General features: G+C 41.1%; 1 protein-coding gene across 4 annotated transcripts in view; it reads left to right on the top strand.

Annotated features, from left to right (window-relative positions):
* The window catches only part of mid2 (midline 2), a 138,203-nt gene that overhangs the window by 43,948 nt on the left and 73,564 nt on the right, over nucleotides 1-20,691 (top strand). The window lies entirely within an intron of this gene.

Here is a 20,691-nt window from a genome sequence, read left to right as displayed (position 1 = left end):
GCTACAGTTTGACCTATTGCACAAATCCAATGTAAGTGTCTCAGTGTAATCTATTGCACCAAGAGTTAAACCACAGAAGAACCCAAGAATGTTTTGAGTTTGGCTCTCAGACAACAGTTCATACCGCCTCACTTAATATTAAAGTCGACAGTTATAGTTATCACTTTTCCAAATGAAACTCGAACAAGCTCTAGTGCGTGTGCTATGTGGCGGCCCCTTTCATTCATGTGCTGTTAGAAACCAAAGAATCCGCACCCCTGATGCTTTAAGACCACGCCATTCCAGACTAAATCCTCTCCAATTCGTCACGCTTTCCTGGCTTTCTGCTACAAATCTGGACCACGGCAGTGCCTCTAATTCTTCTCAGCAGTTCAAATGAATGGTTTGAGAGAGACAACATGGTCCACTTTTAATAAACATCGTTTCCTCTGAGATGTTTAGCTTGGACCGGTGACCCTGGGTGCGCTTGGGTGTACTTAATGATGTGAGAAAACCATTATGTAGCAGAAAATAATAGAAAGGCCAACTCACTCTGCTACTGTAAGCCTGAAGGAGAGCACGACCGTTTGTTTAACATAATATGAGCAGTTAGTCGTTGGGCTCTAAAATATGCACGTTATGGGCTATAAAAGATACATTAGAATTGCTTAAATGGGTTTTATTGAAGAGAGAAAATATTTATCAACTGAAGTCTTTCGTTTATTCTGCAACTTTATCAGTGTAAAGGCAACCCGCAAAATGAGAGGTTGGTTCGGGTCTGAAGTTCTGAAGTAATCAACAGTCTGCGTAAACTCGCTTTTACTCGCGTTATGGTTGGCAATCAGAATTAACGGCAAGGAACTAGCTCGTTTAAAAGTAAAGCGTTTGAAATTGTGTGTTTGTTTAGCGTTTCTGGAGCGATATGGTGATGAAATCAAATTACGATCTCGTTTGTGTGACGAGCTGGTATTGGTCGACCTCCGTAAGTCTCTGAATGAGTGACAGATGGAATTAACCAATCGTAGTGAAGTTGTGAACGCTCAGAAGAAGAAGAAGATGACTTTGTTTGCCTCTAAGGTTGAGTTCACACTTGCATACTACATAAAAACTGAGGCTAAATTAAATACTAAATCTGGCCTAATCTAAGAACTAAACTAGAACTAGGACTAGATTAACCCAGGACTAGAACAAGACCAAATCAGGACTAAACTGAGCCCAAACCAAGACCAAAACAAAGGCAAAATAAATATACAAGCTGTACATGAATCTTGCAACTCGAAATTGTGATTAGGTTCCCAAAAAATCATGATAATTTGAAAAGCATGCGTTCGTTGGGTCCAGATGTCAGTACTTTCCACATATTTAAAGCCGTGTAAAACATCTGACACTGGCCTTCTTTAATAGACTACGAGATATGATATGTTATTCTGTATTGATTCAGTGGGTTCATGTTTGAATGGCAGCAGCCGTGTCCTGGATGTGACAGGCTGCCTCCTGTCTCTGTCTCCAGACACGTTTGATCTCTTCATCCACAGAAGGCCCCTGTCTGCCACAGCGCCCTCTGCATGTAGATAAGGCCGGGGAGCTCTCACACACGTCAGCGCGGCACCGTCGTCAACTGGGGGCCGGAGAGGGCTCGAGTTTTATTTTATGAGTTAGTCTTTTAAGTCGTTTTTTTGTGAGGATGTGGAAATGCAGCTGTTTCAGAATAAATGATACCTATCGTCATCCATCCATCCCATAGATTGTATATATGACTGGACATAGCTAACGTGCTAGCCGCTGTGCTCCAAATAGCCTGCAGTTCACTTTACACTGGAAAACTGCCACCCTTCTTTCTGTAACTGCTGCTGTCAGACTCATCATTTTGGTCTTAAAATGTTCGTATTAACCCGTTCTACATGATCCTGATTATAATTATTTCGCTGTTGTGTCTGTAACTCAACATATGAACATTAATAACAGACAAATCAGGTGCCTTCTTTCCCAGAGTTCACCCCCGCTAGCGTTACCAACAACTTTGATTGACAGCGTTGCTAAGTGCCCGCTCCCTGCTAAACCAGCGTTACCTTCAGCAACCTTGCTCCGGATTGGTTCTTTGTTTGCTATGATACTCGCAGTCGGAATTAATAATATTGGCTCCAAATTCACCTTTATAACTCTAGCTCTAGCCTCGATGAGCTTCATTTGACTGGAGCCGAACGCTGTGGGTGACGTCACACTCGTCACACTCGTCCACTTCTTTGTAGAGTCTGTGATCCATCCTCAGTTGATCATAATTCTTTTTTGTGTGATTATTACATAATGACGCCCAGGTCCTAGGATCAAAAACAGGTGTAGTCTTTGTGCAACTCTGAGTAAATTACAATTGTAGCCGAAATGGCACCAACGACTAATTCATGGAGGAGGCAGATGTTTTGTTATTGTGTGTTTTGCCAGATCACGGGAAACTGTTTGTGGAACACTATTTTCCTCAATTGTGAGAAAAATTGCGGCAGCTAACTGTTTGTGTAACATCACTTTCTTTGCATAAATTGACATGAAATTATGTACGCTTTGCCCAAAGTTTGTTTAAGTATCTTCATTAGTGTCTTTTACCCAGAGAATTGGCAGCACTATTAGGCATGAGCTAGAGAAGTCCTAATTGGCTGTCATCTCCTCTGCATAGAGTTTGATTAAACTCAGCTGCTCTTGTGATTAGGGCAGATTGTACCATAGCATTAGCAGGAATAATTGTTTGTTGTTTTGTTTGTGTGCATAGCAGCAGCTTTGTTGCCTTTACTGGTTCACTTTTTATGATTCCAGTTGAGGAGACATTTTGCACACGTTCACCACAGAGTGAGAGCCAGCGGCCTTCAGACCTGTATTTGCCATGATCTCACCTGCTGGCACCACAGCCCTGGATCAGGCCCCACTCTGCTGTTATGAAGCCCACCCAAACACCTCTCTACTGGGCATAGTAACACGCCACACCAGCCTGACACCTCCACTCAAGTTTTTAGGCCACATAGAATATAATGCAAATCACACAATGTGAGGGGTGGAAATACACACGCCTCTGAGGACCAGGAGAGGTTTTAGATAAAGCAGCACTAGCTCAATACATGCATCACTTTTGAAGAAATGTCTGTTAGTACCTTAGGCTTTTAGTGTTTAGTTGCAGGGCTCCAGACTATTGATTTGAGTCGGGTGCACCAGCGCCTAATATTTTCATTTATGTGCCTCAGAACGTGATTTGCACCAAAACCCACCACTTATTTAAGGCATCGTGATATATATAAGACGGGCTAAATAAATAACTTTGTTTGTTACTTTTACCTGAATATACATACTCTATACTAAGTTTTATCTATTCAAATTTGTTTATTTGATCAAATAGGATTAAGAATTTACCTTTTTAAAGCAAATTAGTAGCTTAAAAATTGTATTAATAAAAAACTATTTAATAAATATTGGCTTCAAAGGAGTCAGAGGTCTGTTATTATCAGGATCTTTAAAGTTTGCTATAGTAAGTGCAGAATGAGACCTTTTGTTTTCAATCTCAACAGTTGATCTTTGACGTCATTTTCACGTCTCAGGCGTTGGCAATAAATAAACACAGTGTGGAGGATCTACAGGTTTGATGCTGCTCTTTAAAGTTCACAAATAGATTAAAAAAAAAGCCAAACTTATGATCTGTACGGTGCACCTGAGCACGACCTGAGCACGACCTGAGCACGACCTGAGCACGACCTGAGCACGACCTGAGCACGACCTGAGCACGACCTGAGCCCATCAGCCTCAGCAACTCTGACTGGCTTTATCGGGTTGGTCGTAGGTGAGAAGATTAACGCCTTTTATTTTAGTTGTCCATTAAAATGCGCTCAAGAACAATTTTTAGTCTTGCAAAATTTGAGGTGCATGTGTCTGTCGCACTCTGAAAACTACAGACGTTTTAAATAGTAGTAGTAGTAGTAATTGTTGTTATTTTTCTTTCCTATCCTGTGCATTGCTGTCATAGAAATGTGTTGCGGGACAGTCCGGTTTGTGTTAATTACTAGTCAGGACAGAGCCCAGCCTAAAAGTCAGGATTTAAAGATTGAGAAAGAGGAAACCACCCTTTTTTGTCCAGGGCCTGACTCATGCACTCAGCCTTGCATCATGCTCACAGAACCTCTTAGAAACACCTCTGTAAAAACAGGCCTGCTCCGCTCACAGCTTCTGGGGTCAATGCCTCTCTCTCTCCTCTGAGGTGGGGAGCCTGCAGACACCACTGGGAGGGTGCGGCTGTGGTGGAGCTAGTATGTGTCATGGAGAGGTATTTAAAGGCCTGGATGTAGTCAACAGAGGACACTGGAGAGATTTCAAGCCTCAAATCTATGTAAATATGTACACAAATTGGAAATAATATGGGGAATAGATGCACAAAGTTATTAAACCCTATGTAAAAATGTGCATTTATAAATCAGGCTGGGCAGTATGGCACAAAAAAACAAAAAACAAAACACAAAATAGCCCAATTTAGTCCAAACACTGCTCCTAACCACAGACTTACTGACAGATTTAAAAGCTCCAAACGTGTCATTGACAATTATAGACTCATTTGGTATTTGTCCATTGATCCAGAGGTTGCCAGTTCAAATCCCACGTAAACATCGTCGGTTGAGCAGACACATCCGGCGACCCACAGGTTGGCGGTGCAATCCCAGCTCGTAAAGATGAATGTTGTTGTCATGTCCTCGGGCAAGGCTCTTAATCCACCTCCCCTAAGCGTCTACGTACATTGGTGTATGAGTGTGTGTGTGTTTGCTCCTTGATATAAAGCGCTTTGAGAGGCTTGAAGGTGGAAAAGCGCTGTATAAAAATGTCATCAACTAGACCGAATCTCAATCTTGATTAATATTCGATTAGTTAGTCAGTCTTATATTTATAATTACATTCTTCAACACCATCTATGACACATTTGCACGCACTAAAGCTAACCTAATTGGAACTGAGCCAGCATAACGCTCCATAAAAGTGGCGTGAACTTGTACTAGCGACTATACCTCCGTGCACTTTGAAAATGGCATAGCTATAGGCGTAGTTAACCTTTTGTTAACAAGCCCTCTGCGGATTTGTACTGTCAATGGGGATGGCTATTTTTAAAAGAGTGATGTTGCCTGGCTGTTGTCTCGCTCACGGTCTATTGATTTGTTGCATGAAAAACAATAGGGCCGCGAATAGGAAAATGGTGCGAAGATAAATGAAATGCGTGTAGTATTAGATATTTTTCGCGTGTTTCTTTTCACGTCTGCAGGTAAAAAAACGTACGCGTGAATGTAAAAGAGAGTGTGCCAGTTTTCTCTGTTCATTCGCAAACATACTCAGTGAAATTAGACTAATAATTTGGAGCTGCGTTACAGAGCGGTAATTATGTGTTGCACAGTGTTGCAATATCACTGTTATTTCTGCTGCAATAATGACTCCCATATTGAGTTTTTGTGCTGTATTCCTGGAGTTGGAACAGTGACAGTCTGCATCATGCCCACATCAATTTCCCTGTCATAGAAGTCTCTGCATTTTAAAAAACGAGCATAAAGTTTGTCAGTTAGCTCAAATTCCACTAAAACAAACTTTACTGATCCAGACTCGGACACGACCGCTCACACCAGGACACTAACGAACGATTATGTTGTTAATCGATTAGTTTAGCGATTATCCTTATTGTTTAGTTGTTTAGATTGTGAAAAACCTGTGAATATTCGAGTTTTACTGCATTTGACCCACATGAAGTGAAAGTGATCCAGCTCTTGGTGAAGTATTTTTACAGACAAATTTGTTTTTTCATCAAAAAGTGAAAAAAATCTAAATGTTTCCTGTCATTTTAAGTAATTCCTTCTGAGCTTGAGGCATGAAATCTGTTCTCTTGACACGTGGCATGTTTTAGACTTTGTGTATAGTCCAGAAACGATTATTTGATTCCTTCATTAGTTGTAGATTATCTCAGTTTTCAGTAATTAGATGCGACTAATCTATTAACTTGTTTCAGTTCTAGCTCACATGTTACAATATAATAACACAGATTAAAAATAAGGTACAAATATACAGATATATACCGTATTTTTTGGACTATAAATCAAACATTTTTCATAGTTTGGCCGCGGGGTGTGACTTATACTCAGATGCGATGTGAAATATATGTTTTTTTTTCTTCATTATTATGGGTTTTTTGGCTAGTGCGACTTATACTCCGGGGAAAAGTGCAAAGTACAAGTGGTGAAAGTCACATTTATCCACCTTCAAAGCGCTCAAAGGAATCAGTCACCCACTCACACACACATTTTGATGACAGCATTCATTTTTCTGAGCTGAAATTGTGCCGCCAACCTTTGGGTCACCGGATCTGCCCGCCCAAGCAATGATGTTTATGTCGAGAGCGGGATTTAATCTGCCAACCTTTAGATCAGTGGACAAATACTCCAACTGAGCTACTGTGGTGGGACGCAGTGCAAAGATGAAACGGTGACTTTGACATGACATTGAGTTACCTGTTAAAAACTGAGAGTCGCTAATTGCAAAAAGACGTCTGACAGAGCTCATCAAGACAATCACACAGCAGGCAAACGAAACAATAGCTGTGACGCACTCCTGAAGGAAATGCCACACATTACAGCGGTGTATAAATAGAAGGAAGGCTCTAACTTCACCAAGGCCAGATAGAGGACAGGAACCCCCTCCAAGGTCTCCCTCCCCGGGCTGGAGGCTTCCTTTGTTTCTCTGTCTGAATGTGATCTATTCACAGCACACGTCTCTTGACCTCACTATTTTTCTCAGAGGGGTTATTTAAGTTTTCTGTCTGCCCCCTTTACTGTGGCGCTGACAACACGTCCCCAACACCTGCTGCTATCTGGCACACTTCATCTACTCTGGCTCAAGTCTGTGTTTTAGAAGCACCGTTTTACTTTTCCAGACTTTAAGGTAATAAATGTAACCAATGAGCTGTCGGCGTGATTGATGGACGCACTCCGATGTACTGTGATTTTAACTGTCACTCGTCACCAATCGCTAGGACCGTGCAATTAACCTTTTCAAAGCTTCCATTAACAGCTTGGTGGTTTTTAATTATGAGGAATAGATTGAAGTGTTTTGTTAACTGGCACTGACGACAGATCGACTCGTATGGATTTTTCATGGCCGATGCCGATTTGTTCAACCTTATCTCACTTTGTTTTACTGCAAACTGGATACGAGTGTTATAGTCGCGTTTTTGTAGCACCTTCTTTGGACTTTAGTGTTCAAATGAAGCTTTATGGATATATTCTACATGCATATTTAGGCAGGTAGTTGGGCCAAACAAAATATCAGACTCTGCTGGAGATTTAAGGCTGATAGCTCATACCCTAAAACAGTGAGTACTTCAAATCTGCGTTATTATTACAAGTTAAACTGAACCACTAGACCTTTATTCATGCTCATATCCTCAGTGGGACACATTAAATATTTGATATGGGCTTGTTAAAGTAGATTATCAGAAATGTTCAGTAAAAAGTTCTGTTTAAAGTTATATGGGTTAATTCACCTAGAAGCTTGAGGACCAAGAAAAATGTGTTCTGAGGGCCGCATTTAGCCCCCTGGGCCACAGTTTGGGCATGCCTCTGCTAAAACGTGCAAATATCGACCAAACAATATATAGATCTAACTCTAGCACTGACCAAAAGAATGTCTTGTTTCGGTTCATGAAATTATATTGAAAGTATGTGTTTTTAATTTAATATTTAATAAGAAACAATAAAATCCAATTGGAAATAGTAGAGTTGTAGGCCAAGTTAAGTCGCTCATGTCTGTGTTTGAATCGTGTCTTACTCAACCTCAAATTTTAACTAATTATTGTGGTTAGAGTTCTATGGAAGGTATGGAGTGAGTTAGCTGAAGATTTGGGAGTGAATTCTAAGTATAATCTGCCGTTTTTACACTACTTTTTCCTAGTACATTTGTGTGTAAACTGCAGTTGTTGTCTTGTAGTCTTGAGTGCAATTTGGATCTGATACATGGAGCTGAGTAATACTTTTCAGAGCTTTTGCCACGGCTCCTTTTTAGTAAATTAATCAATTGTTTTTACTCAACCAAGAATTTCTTTGGTCAGCTACAGCCCTAGGAAATAACACATCCATCCATCTTCTTCCCCTGATCCAGAACTGGGTCGCGGGGCAGCAGTCTAAGCAGGGACTCCCAGGCTTCCCTCACCCCAGACACGTCCTCCAGTTCTTCCGGTGGGACCCCAAGTCGTTCACAAGCCAGCCGAGAGACATAGCCCCTCCAGCGTGTCCAGTGATTGTATTACTTTTTCTTTCTCTAGACAATTATACATTCATAATAACACATACGGCTCTATATATTCGTTACGGTCTTTTTCGAAGAGGCATATCTTTTCACACTCAAAGGCAGCTTGACTTCACAGACCTGTTGTAGTAGAAGCGTCAGCCCTTTTTATATTTCTGGGACTCGATCAAAAAATAAAGCAAAATCCATCTATTGTTCTATATTGACACAAAGATTACATTTTCTTATCCCAAAGTGAGAGATGGAGATAAAGGTTGCTCCTGCAGACGAAGTTAGTGTCCATGTAATATTGTTGCCATGAATTCAGTGGAGACAATTCCAACAAGTCTCTCAGGCGTGCTATCTTTCCCATCAGCGGTACAAATGGGTTTCCCTGTTGGAGGGCCACACACTCGGGGCTGGAGAGATTGGGGCCCAGCTGTAGTCGATGACCGATTTAGGAGCCGCGAGAGTCATGGCGCAGTATAACTCAGAGACAGGTCATTATATTATATCATGAATGTGCGAGGGTTGTTTTATGCCTCCTTATCTCGAGCCATTCGTGAAGCGGCTCATCATAAGTAGCAGCGCGAGAGTGTTTTTATTTAAGTCAATTATTTCTTCTTTGGAGTTCTATATTAGCTTTTCTGTAGCAAATAAAAACAGTATCTTGCGTTCATTCATTTGTGTTACTCAATTTGAAAAAGTGTCTCCAGGCGCGGTCGAAAGCCTTTATTTCAACAGCCAATGGGAGCTTTTCTCGTTGGAGTGTGCCGGCGTATACACATCTATGTGGCGATTGTTTATGAAGGAGTTAAACTACAGCGTACGATGGTAGATTTTAGATTTCACGCTGGGAAGATGATCAGTTTCCCACACTACTAGAATTCATTTTCATATAAGAATCAGTTGTTTGCAGTTTTTCAAGCCCGAGAACATGCAGGAGAAGTGAATGAAATGATAAATGAGTGAATGAGATCTTGTGTTTACTTCTTATTGTAACATGGATATTGCTTTTCCAAATGATCTGGGAGAAATGTACAGATTTTTTTATTTTTTATTTTCCATAAAAGCCCATCCATCCATCCATTTTCTTCCACTTATCCGGGGCTGGGTCGTGGAGGCAGCAGCCTAACGATCGACTCTCACACCCCCCTCACCCCAGACACTTCCTCCAGCTCCTCCGATGGGACCCCAAGGCGCTCCCAGGCCAGCCGAGAGACACAGTCCCTCCAGCGAGCCCTGCGTCTCCCCCTGCGTCTCCCCCTGTAGTGTGTAGTGCGCACAAAGACTTCAATTATGTGTTTCTTTTGCGACATGTTTAATGTTTTATACAACACGATCTCGCCTTGTCACTCTCTTTTATTCATTACTAGCTGTAATTTAAGTCCTCCCTCCCCAGCAACATTTAGAGTTAAAGTGCTGGTCAATATTTTTGCGAGGAAAAGAAATTGTTTCAGTCAGATCATTATATCTTTGCTGCTTTCACAAGGACTTGCATGTGAAGTACATTGACATTGATCAAAACGAATGTGTCTGTGATCAGCGGTGAGCTTGTCGTCACCGTTGCCTTCATGGGGGTTAAACTATGTAATTGCACGCTGGTTTAATCTATTTAACGGCTCTGTTTCATGGAGCTGTGTCAAACGCCATTTTAGATGAACTGTTGCTGCTCCTTCGCTCCTCATCAGTAACCCCAGCCCTAAACCTTGACATCCAGGCCTTAAAGTTCACGACCCGACGACTATCAAGCTTTAAATCTCATAACAGATTACATATTTTACCGCTGTCATCTCGTTGCTCCCCGCCTGCCGCCAAAACCTGCACTCCCAGCATGGTTTAGCCACTTCTAAATATCATCTGCTGCCCTGCCAACATCTGATAGGGGTTTGTTGTCACCTGGGCCAGTGCGTATGAATAATGCAAGCAGCGTTCGAGGCAGAGCCAAGTTGTAGACGGTGTTATGGGGTAAAAGCCTGATAAGCAGCGCTGCGAACAATACTATCCAAAATGCCAAGGTTGAAATTGTTGGTAAAATAGACTTTGTCAGTGCAGCGAAAGCCGCTTTATATTTTGTCAGATATAGATCGGTCTTTCTAATTAGCAGGTTGAGCTGGCCTGCGCTTGACAGGAATTGATTGTTTATGTTATTTTCAATGTCTAAGTGACAAAATATCCAGCGCACCTCAGAGCCCTTAAGTCTGTGTAGTCGGCAGTCAATGAGAGTTACAACAGAAATAAAGGGGCAGCTAAATGAGTGTTGGGATTTGCAGCACCTGAGGGAAAAGCAGCAGGGAAATGTCCAGACTCTGAGTGGGCAAATATGGCGGTGTGAGTGTGTTTGTCTGAGCTGCCAGTCCCTTCTACGTTCTGATCGAATTAAGAGTTTGGAGCTGGACAATGGAGTAGGGATGGGACAATAAACAATCATTTGTGGGATAGTTTATATAATCCTGATGATTGCAAACAAATATAAACCTCTTTTCAATCGTGAAAAGCTCACTTCTCCATTAGAAATCAACCAAAATGTGTTTTTTTTAAATGGCTGATACCGATTGTTTAGAATCCAGAGCAACCTCGATAAGCTCTGCCGATATGTTTGGCCGATATGCATACATAGGGCCGATTTTGGTTATGTTTATGTCATTTAAATTTACTACAAACTGCCCCACAGAAATAAGGGAGATAGGACATGTGTAGGAAGCACATAACACATCAGCGAATCCATATTATTTCTGCGTAGGATCGAGTAACCCGTTTGTTTATTAGAAGACACTGTACTGCAACACTTTATTTGAATCCAAAGCTTGTGTTATTTTTTGCTTTTCAGTCGACTAAATTAAATTTTTCCCTCGACTCAAGTGGATATTGAGAGTAGTATAGTGCTAACACAAGTTGTCAGAATAGCATCATTAGTTCAATTAGCTGTAAGCACGCTGATTATCTCATGCACTCGTTGCTTTCATTTATAATTTCTCAACAATGTGTGGAATGCCTGGCTAATGTTTGTATAACAACTCTTTACTTAAGTGCGGCGCTTCTGTCGTCTTTGGTTAATTCAAACATTTATTTGGGTGAAAGTGTTTAACTATCCTTGTAATTTGGAGGTTGACAGTTGTTCTAGTACATTCATCATTGCGTGAGAACCACAGGCCTCAATTCTCTACGGGCCTGACCTTCAAAGCTTCATTCGAGGAAAGAAATACAAGTTTGAACAGCTCATTTTAACGCAGCCTCAGTGTATAAGACTATGGCTAGACTGCAGTGTGATTATTAGGTTTTTTATTAGATATCTATATTAGTGTTTTTATATGAACAAACCCTCTGAAAAAGCACTCACTTGTGTCATTTCATAGCTGGTTTAGTGCTGAGTTTGGCTCTGTAATGGGAGGATTGAGGGGGTTAAGGTTAAGCCACTCTGCTCGGCTGCAATGAATGTGAAATGGAAACACCGGCCTGGCAGCTTTTCTGTTTACATTCTATGAATAGGAATCACATGTTGGATGGAACCAGCCTCTGCTCCGCTCTGCAGGCTGCAGCAGAGAAAAAAAAGTACAAAAAGATAGCATAAGAGAAGAAGATTGGACAAGTGGACACAGAGAGGAGATTGAGAGAGAAGGAGAGAGGAGGAGAAGGAGGGAGAGATGAAGGAAAGGAAACCACGCCAGATTCCCTTTTGAGGAAAAACAAAAATCTTTTCATCCATCTTTTCATCCATCTTTTCATCCACGAAGCAGCCGCATTCAGACACACGGATACTGTCAGCCCTAGAAAGTCTAACGTTACAAATTGAATACATAATCATATGTTGGGTTCAGGCATGTTCCGGTCATTTGGAGGACTCTGGTACAGCGGGGAGCTGACCTATTTCCGATTTCTAAACCCAAATTGGACATGAAGCGAAGTCTTTTAGTGCCTGGCAAAGCTCACTCGTGCTGTAACGTGGAACATGACACCGCTTGTGGCTGTCTTTGATTGTAATTATGACGTTGTCTCTCTAAATAGGCACACTTCATTCATTTTACTTATTTGTAGTCATTTTGCATTGGACTATACCAGACAAGAAATGCAGTAGTATTTTGGTGTCTGGAAAGCCTCACCGACACGTTCCCTTGATGTACATATATTTGCTTGTGTGCAGTTTGGACACCAATTTGCAAAATGTACTCTCTCAATAGCAGCATTTCATCCCCCAACTCCACACTCTCACTGGACTTCTGTTAGGAAATATGTTTTGGAGTCTGCTGACACTTAAAGTAATGAAAGCGGGGCTGTGCGAAGCTGTTTTACTGGGGCTTTTTAATGTGTGTACCCTGATTATAGTACCGGTGCTGTGCCAAATATGGGAGGGTCTCTGCGCTCTAGCAACATCACACAGACAAACAGGTCAGCTTTTCTCTCAGACACGTTCTGGAGCTGCTGGTGTTCGGTTTCCTCATAAAGAGTGTTTTCAAAAGCACAGAAAAGAGATCACGCAGGGTCTTGTCATGCAATGTTTGAATTGTTTTTTTGAGATGGTAAATATTTAAAGAGCTATACACATTTTCCGGGCAGTTCTGGTGTTTAGCGGCTCATTATGACTCTACATAAATGAGCGTGCAGAAGATTAGAATATTGTACTGGTAATGTTGACCTTTTGTGTTATGTATGGGCCAAGCTTGTACCAAATGGATCTCTTCAATAATTTATCAGTGAAATGCTTTTTAGGATCTGAAAAGAACAAAATTATCGACTTTGGAGAGATTGGAGATGGAAAAATTGACTGTGATTCCTGGTTATATTTTGCACATAAAAGCTGCTAGTTTTTAAGCAATATTGTAGTTTTTTTTTGTTTTTTTTGCTGGTATGTGTCAATTTGGGGGTTTCTTATTGGGCTGCACCATAGTCTGTATATAAATGGACATAGCTAACTAGCTTCTAGCCGCTGCGTTCCAAATAGGAAGTGATCACGGGCACGCTTCCGGCTCCATCGACTCTGGCTCTAATTCACTTTACATTAGAAAACTGCCACCTCTCTCCGTAAATATTGCTATCCGGCTCGTCATTTTGGTCTTAAAATGTTCATATTAACCCACTCTACGTGACCCTGGTATTTTTATTTAAGTGTTGTGTCTATAAATCAAGATATGAACATTAGTAAGAGACAAATCAGGCGCCTTCTTTCCCCGAGGTCGCTCCCAATAGCATTAGCAACAAGCTTGATTGACAGCGTTGCTAAGCGCCCGCCCTCGGTTAAACCAGCAGTGCAGGCGGGAAGAGGCGTTACTTCCAACATCCTGGCTCCGGATTGGCTCTTTGGTTGCTATGATACTCGCAGACGGAACTCCAAACGTGGAACCTGGCGCTAAATTCGCCGCTAAATCTAATCTAGCGTCGATGAGCTTCATTTGTCGCACTCACTTAGTCCATATCTTTATACAGTCTGAGGTCTGCATGAAAAATCAAATTTAGATAGATAGATTTATTCCGATTGAGATGTATATTATGTTTACCGAGTAGGATTCTGTTGAGAGTGTACGTCGCAAACTCCAGGAGCACTCACATTTGAGAGAAGACAGAAATATAAACTGATAAAATAATCCAAGAATTCCGAAGCATTTCAGAACGCGTTTGGAGAAGTCTGAACAGCTACACAAAAGACTTAATATGTTATTGTTTGCAGAGGAGTAGAGCTGCCTTTGCGGTTTGATAATTGCACCAACCTAACTTAGTATTTTGATTCGATCGTGAAATTTGTGATTCATTGTGAAGCCCTAGTTTGTTAGCTACATAAAAAGTCATGTATATTTGCACTCTGTCGTCCTCCATTAGCTTAAACTTCCCATTTCAATGAGAACATGTAACCTACAGGGAAGAATATCTGATATGGGTTGATGTACTTTGCCACATGCCACTCACCTTTGTCCCTGAGAACCTTTTGTGAGTTTCTGCCAGACATTTTCTCTTGCATCGAGGCCGTGATTGGCAGCTCCCACTGTGAATATAGATTCCAGATCACCTCAGAGAAAGCAGAGAGAGCTGCTCTGAGAGAATACTGTGTTGTGTGGAAAGAGTAACAGAAATATTGATATTCTTCTGAGTGTGTGGCTGTCTTCGAAGCTTGACCCAGGGATATTGTAGAAGCAGGTGCTGGACTTCGGTATGAGTTTGATCTGTGCTTCTGCTCTGTATGTACTCTCCTACATCCCGGGGCCTGGTAAACCTCACTATAATCTGCCCTAACATCTTTTATTCCTCCCTTGATGTCAGTGATAAATGCACTACATCTCAGTCTGCACCTGAGTCCTCCCCTTTGCGTTTAAACCATAGACTGTATATATAAATGGACATAGCTAACCTGCTAGCCGGCGCGTTCCAAAATAGGGATTGAGCATGAGCGCACTTCCAGCTCCAGTTCACTTTACATTGAGAAACTGTCGCCCCTCGCTCTGTATCTGCTGCATCAGACTCGTCGTTTTGGTCTTAAAATGCTCGTGTTAACCCGCTCTACATGATCCTGGCGTCTTTATTTCGCTATTGTGTCCGTAACTCAAGATATGAACATTGATAACAGGCAAATCAAGTGCCTCTTTCAACAGCCTGGCTCCGGATTGGCTCTTTGGTTGCTATGATACTCGCGGTCGAAACTCTGCTCCAAATTGCTAGCTATAACCGCTAGCCTCGATGAGCTTCATTTGACTGGAGCTGAACGCTAAGGCTGAAGTCGCACTCACTTATTCCGCTTCTTTCTACAGTCTACGGTTTCAGCTGAAATGTATTTTATTGCATCAGAGCAGTATTCGTCAGTATTTGTTCAGACTTAAGACTATACACATGTTCAGCATTTCATCTCATACTGTTTACCCCAGACTGATGGAAACGACAGATGAGTGGGAAGTCTCGGTGGAAATGAGCAAATAAACAGCTGTGACGAGAAACGCGAGTTATAATGAAAAAGTAACTCATTTAAAGGTGGACTTTGTAACTTTTCTGGTGTATGGTGTGCCACCTGCTTGTTTCCATGGAGATGTTGATGCTTTGGCTGGACTGTGTCGCATAATCATTAAATATCATTAAAAAAATCATGAAATATCTCACAAAAATGGACTTTCGTGAGATTTAAGCCACGTTGTAATGTTGCTGCCTCATCAAAAACAGACCTGGAGTTGTGTTTTGTTTCATTCACACATGTTTGAGTAATCCTGGATTATTAGGCTGTATCTTCCAAGCTCAGAATGCTCGGTTCCACCTTGTGATGTCATGAAATGGTAGTTTTCAAGTTCCTTTTGGGTGGATCCAAGATGGCGCCATGTACGGTCGCCCTGGTGATTTTGTGTGCATCTTTTTTTTCAATCTTTTTTAACTTTATGCATGCTCTTAATTGTATTCATAATAGCTATATTTCTACTTTTTAATATTATTTTTAAGTGTTTTATGTTGCACTTGATCACTGAAAAAAGCTCGTAGTTTGTGAGTTGAACGTCTTTTGATTCTGATTCTTTTACCTTTAGTTCAGTAGAGATGGGCAATTGCAGGGCCAAAATTATCTAAATTGTTCTAGTGAAGATGTATGGAGTTTGTAAACACAGTGGAGCACTTCCTGTATTACCTCATGACATCACAAGGTGGCACAGAGTGTTTTCAGTTTGAGAGAAGAACTCAGCCTAAATATGCAGTGTTTGTGTGTTAAACATGTGTGACTGAAACAAAACACAACTCTAGGCCTGTTTGTGATGAGGAAACAACGTTGTAACAGATCATAAAATAGTCCAATATGGGCCTTTTAATCTTGCACGTTCGCATTTATTCAGTTACAGGTGTCGTTATTGCTACAAAATGCCTTTAAAAATACGCGTTCTAACTGTAAACAGGCTTTTCCTTTCCACAGTTCTGACCTAGTTGTCTCCATGGAGATAGATTAGTTTAATGCCATGTTGTGGATGATGTTGTGGAAAGATATAGCATCTCCAAAGACGCAAGAAGATGGTGAACTGCTTAAATCCAACTGTTTATCATGCTTTACAATGTAGCTCGATTGTATTTAGATGGCCCTATTCTGCAATAACTACAGTCCTATGACCAATACCAACATGATTGTATAAGTTTAAGGACTGGCTGCACCAGAACTGAGATGGTTTTGTTTATTTTGCTTCTGAAAAACGGAATATATTTCAAGGACAAGCAAATTTGGATACATTGGTGCCACTAATGCAGTTTAATAATCTGACAACAAACATTTATACTGACACCTGCCCCTGTTTTTAATGTTTTAAATGGGCTAATAGATTTATTTCTTTTGTTTCTTTTTTTGTTGATGTTTTTCTGTATTCGGCGCCCATGAAAAGCAGAGTCTGAGTGCTCTCATTAGGCTCTCCCTGTGTAAATAAAGATAAACTTGAGCAAAAATAAACATCATTCAAGTATAATTTTCACCACAAACAAACAAAATAACACCCGTAACCTCATTTTTTTTTTAGCTAATCCGTTTTCAAATGCGTAGGTATAGACTTCTTCACCACTTTATGTTACAGCATAATTTCTTCTTTCATCCAAGCCCACCATATTTAGCGACTGTTTTCCTTCTGCCCACGGACCCGATCTGTTTCCTCTCCAGGCTGAACGCTTCCCTTTACCCCTCGTTTTAAGCGGCATATGCGAGGAGCCAGTGGGACAGACCGGCCTCCCTTTCTAATCGTTTCACTTTGTTTTACATAACGCCAGAGGTTCTCCCGCTATTGTCGCCCGCAACCGTTTCCCCAGCGACGAAGCTCATGCCCCCGTTGACGGCGTTAACAGCGGCTGTGTTAATTTTATCCCCATGCCTCGTCAAGCACGCTCACGTTAGCCTCTGTGCTAAACTTGGAGGATGCAGAGTGAGTGGCGGGATATCGTGAACAACATGACTCAAGTTCTTGTCAGCGCTGATCTGAAGGGCTTAACAAATGGATGTTTTGATTTTGCGCCTTTTGTTTTGACATGTCCGTATTCCTGGTAATATGTAAAGACGAGATTATAGTTTGTACTAAACGCAGCGCCGCTTATAAGAGACGCGATGGCCCGAAGCAGTAATACAGTACTATTGATTGAAGCAGAATGTAATCGTGTTGATTAAATATGGAATAAGAACATAAAGACTAGTGCTCGTAGTCAGCAGTTGTTTTTCATTTGAGGTTAGGTTGGCGTGTCTGTGTACAGCGACCTGACCTGGTGTGTATCCTGTTGTTGACATGTTTAACCTAAAGCTGAATTGTTGTGTCGCTTTTGTGGTTTGTTTGGGTCCATGAAGTACGATGCGTTCTGACTTGTAAACAAATTTGGATTATGCAAGTGCAGTAATAATCGTGTAGGAAAAAGTAGAGCGAGACAGAGTAAGCACGCAACTACCGTCCCTGCCTTTACTCCTACGTGTGTGTGTGTGTGTGTTAGATAAAACAGAATTATACAAAGGTAGCCAAAGAAATTTAAAAGCCTAATGTCCTTATGCCAGATAAATTGGTAAAAAACATTCCAAGTTAATATGTAAATGTTTCAAATTGCTATACAGACGTGTTTACATTTCTCAAAAGCCATACTGGGGAATAGTGCTGGGTGATATGGAAAAAAAATCACTCATATATAGATTGTTTTATATCATGATAACGATATATATATCACGATACACCACAATAAAGCATGTTTTCAGTTATTCTCTGAAAATGTCGTAATGTCGGACAAAGGGGACTAAAAAGACAGAACTCGGGGAATAATTTAACAGTGTTTATTTACAACAAAAGTGCAAAACGACGGTAGATCAAACAGTGAATCGGGGAGAGTGCCGTGGTCCAAGGTGAGAGCGTGCGGAGAACAGCACCGGTGGGGAAGAGCAGGGTTGAAAACAGGAGAGGAGAGCAAGTCCAGGGAGCAGGATCTGGTATGGAGCAAGAACATTCAGTAAGTAAAATCCAAAGAGCACAAAAACAAGAACGGAGCCAAGCAAGGAGTACCACAAAGATACACGAACGATCTGGCGCTGGGTGTCAGGTCCTTGCTCCTCTTATCCTTCCCAGGTGTGGTTGATTGGTGATTAGCCCCAGGTGTGCACGGGAGGAGCCAAAAATCTCCGCCCAGCTCCAGGCTCGGACACAGGAGGGAGTGGGGAGGTGCAAAAAGGGGCAGTTGAGTTGTCTCTGTTGAAATAAAACAAACACGTCATGTCATGTAATAACATATTTTGACAGCAATTTAAATTTTTATCATCATGTATCACTTAAATGGTTTATGGATTGATTTAATAATTAGATACTGTGGGCAGATAGTATTACAATTCATTCTTTTTTTTAGCATGAGAGGCAAAATAATAAATAATAAATAAAATGTAACATGAGATGGCACGTGTTATTTGTTTATGGACGTTTTCTCATACGTTATCCTCGACTGGCTATAGTTTTTCTATATGCAACTTGCCCCCGCAGTTCCACAACTTGGTTTTCTTATGTATTCTTTTTCGTGGACCTTCTTTAGGCGATAGAAGACGTTTGTTGCGTTGTGCATAGGGCGCAGGAATAATCTTGTAGCACAACTTGCATATGTCCATCTTCTGCTCCGTGTCTTACCCATTGAACCCAAAATGTAACAGTCACACAACAGTCACAGACGTACCCCCTTTTTTCGGTAAAAGTGCTTCTTCTTGATCTGCCTGAGTAGCTTCCTCTGTCTGTTGTGACTCGTGTCCATCGTTCAGCACTCATGAGTTAAATAACGTTAAAGTGTGTTGCAAACCCACGTGAGAATCAAAGAACGTAAAGCAGCTTCATATCGTAAAAACACACAAAAAATCTCATATTCTTCTTCTTTATTTTCACTTAAATAAACTTAGAGGGTGCATAGTGACAAGACAACCCTACCCAGGCTATTTAATGATATATTTGCGGCAATAACTGATCGAATTAGGTTAGAAACGATAGAAACGATAGCAGAGAAGTGGCACGATAGACACTTTTCTATCGTTGCCATGATATGTATCGTCACAGCACTAGTGTGGAACTTTATACGCAAAGAGACGCCTCAATTGCAGGTAGCGTCTTCACTATCAATAAAAAGAAGGGCGCCTTTAAATAAATATGTGAAATTATGTGTTATTATGTTATGTTAAAGCAGGATCAAAACAGCTACACGTGCTAAATGAATAGTATTGAATAAAACACTGGTTCCAGCTTTGTGCCGTGTGAGTTGGTCTGTTGATTGCTAACGCCGCGTTCACAGGTTGTAATTAACGCAGATTCCTTCAGTAATACTAGTCCGTGTGAATGGAGTTTTTCACATGGTTCAAGTCACTGCATTTTCTTACCTGTTCCTCGCTGCATCCAACTCAGAGTTTATGAATGTACAACCAAAACCGTGAATAAAACACCTGAGACTACCTGTCCACGTTACCGTTCTTTCCTCTGCTGTTATGTCTTATCAGTGCTGTGCGGTTGGCTCTGTGGTGTTAACCTCCTTATCCTTGTCCACTATAATCACGCTGCTACAGTATTATTTCTGAATCACTGGTTCCTGTTAATGAACCACTAAATACACCGGAGATAGATTAGGTTTGTTTGCAATGTGACCGAGCAGAACCCAGTGCCCATTTAGATTGTTAACAGTGATGTATTGCACTATTTGCTTCTATAGGGCCATTCCCTCTGATAAGATGCACAACACACCAGCATCACACCAGCGCTTTTACGTATTACTTTAGTCAAATCTCTTATTGCTTTTTATTTTTCTAGTAATGGCTTTCAAATAGCTTTCAGTGCTTGTCTGCTTTCTCTCCGAGCACATTTGGGTTTCTTCATTTCATGGATGTAGACATGAGGATTGAGAGATAAACATCTCAGGTGCTGTTGTCTGTTCTTCAAACAATGCAGTATTGATCCAGAGATAGTGCCACGGCTTGTTCATTGAAAGAGGCTTAGAATGCCAATACTAATGCACTTTTCTGTTGAATAGCACATTTCTGAAACAATGACTTCTCACACAGAAATCATGTTTTGACAACTTCAGGATAATTATGTAATCCAAGTGCCAGTAACAGCTCAACTGTTGTGCAACTGTCTGCAGCTACAATCTTAGAATAGTTATTTTTAATTGTGTTGTTACTCATTGTTGTTATTCCTTAGAGAAAATAAAAGCATTTATTTAATTCTTACACTAGTGGGCTTGCCTCTTCACAGACCTGACTTGCAGCTTGAGCTGGTGGAGGTATGCCACCTTCTTGTCTCCATGGAGTTAGAATAATCCAAAATTTGGCTTTAACTTTCAATCTTTATGGCGTGTGCATCACCAGGCATCTTATGCAGTGCTCATAAACAGTTATGTTGCAAAAATGATGTGAAAACATCGGGAATGTTTCGCTATGGCCAAAAGAGAAAGAACTGAAGCACTTTTTAACACTGAAGCTTCAGGAGCTTTAATGCTTTAATACTTTGAATT

Source organism: Periophthalmus magnuspinnatus, chromosome 10 (assembly GCF_009829125.3).
Source record: "Periophthalmus magnuspinnatus isolate fPerMag1 chromosome 10, fPerMag1.2.pri, whole genome shotgun sequence".
In the NCBI taxonomy this organism is placed as follows: domain Eukaryota; kingdom Metazoa; phylum Chordata; class Actinopteri; order Gobiiformes; family Gobiidae; genus Periophthalmus; species Periophthalmus magnuspinnatus.
Note: the sequence above shows the minus strand (reverse complement) of the source record. Positions and strands in the feature narration are given on the sequence as shown.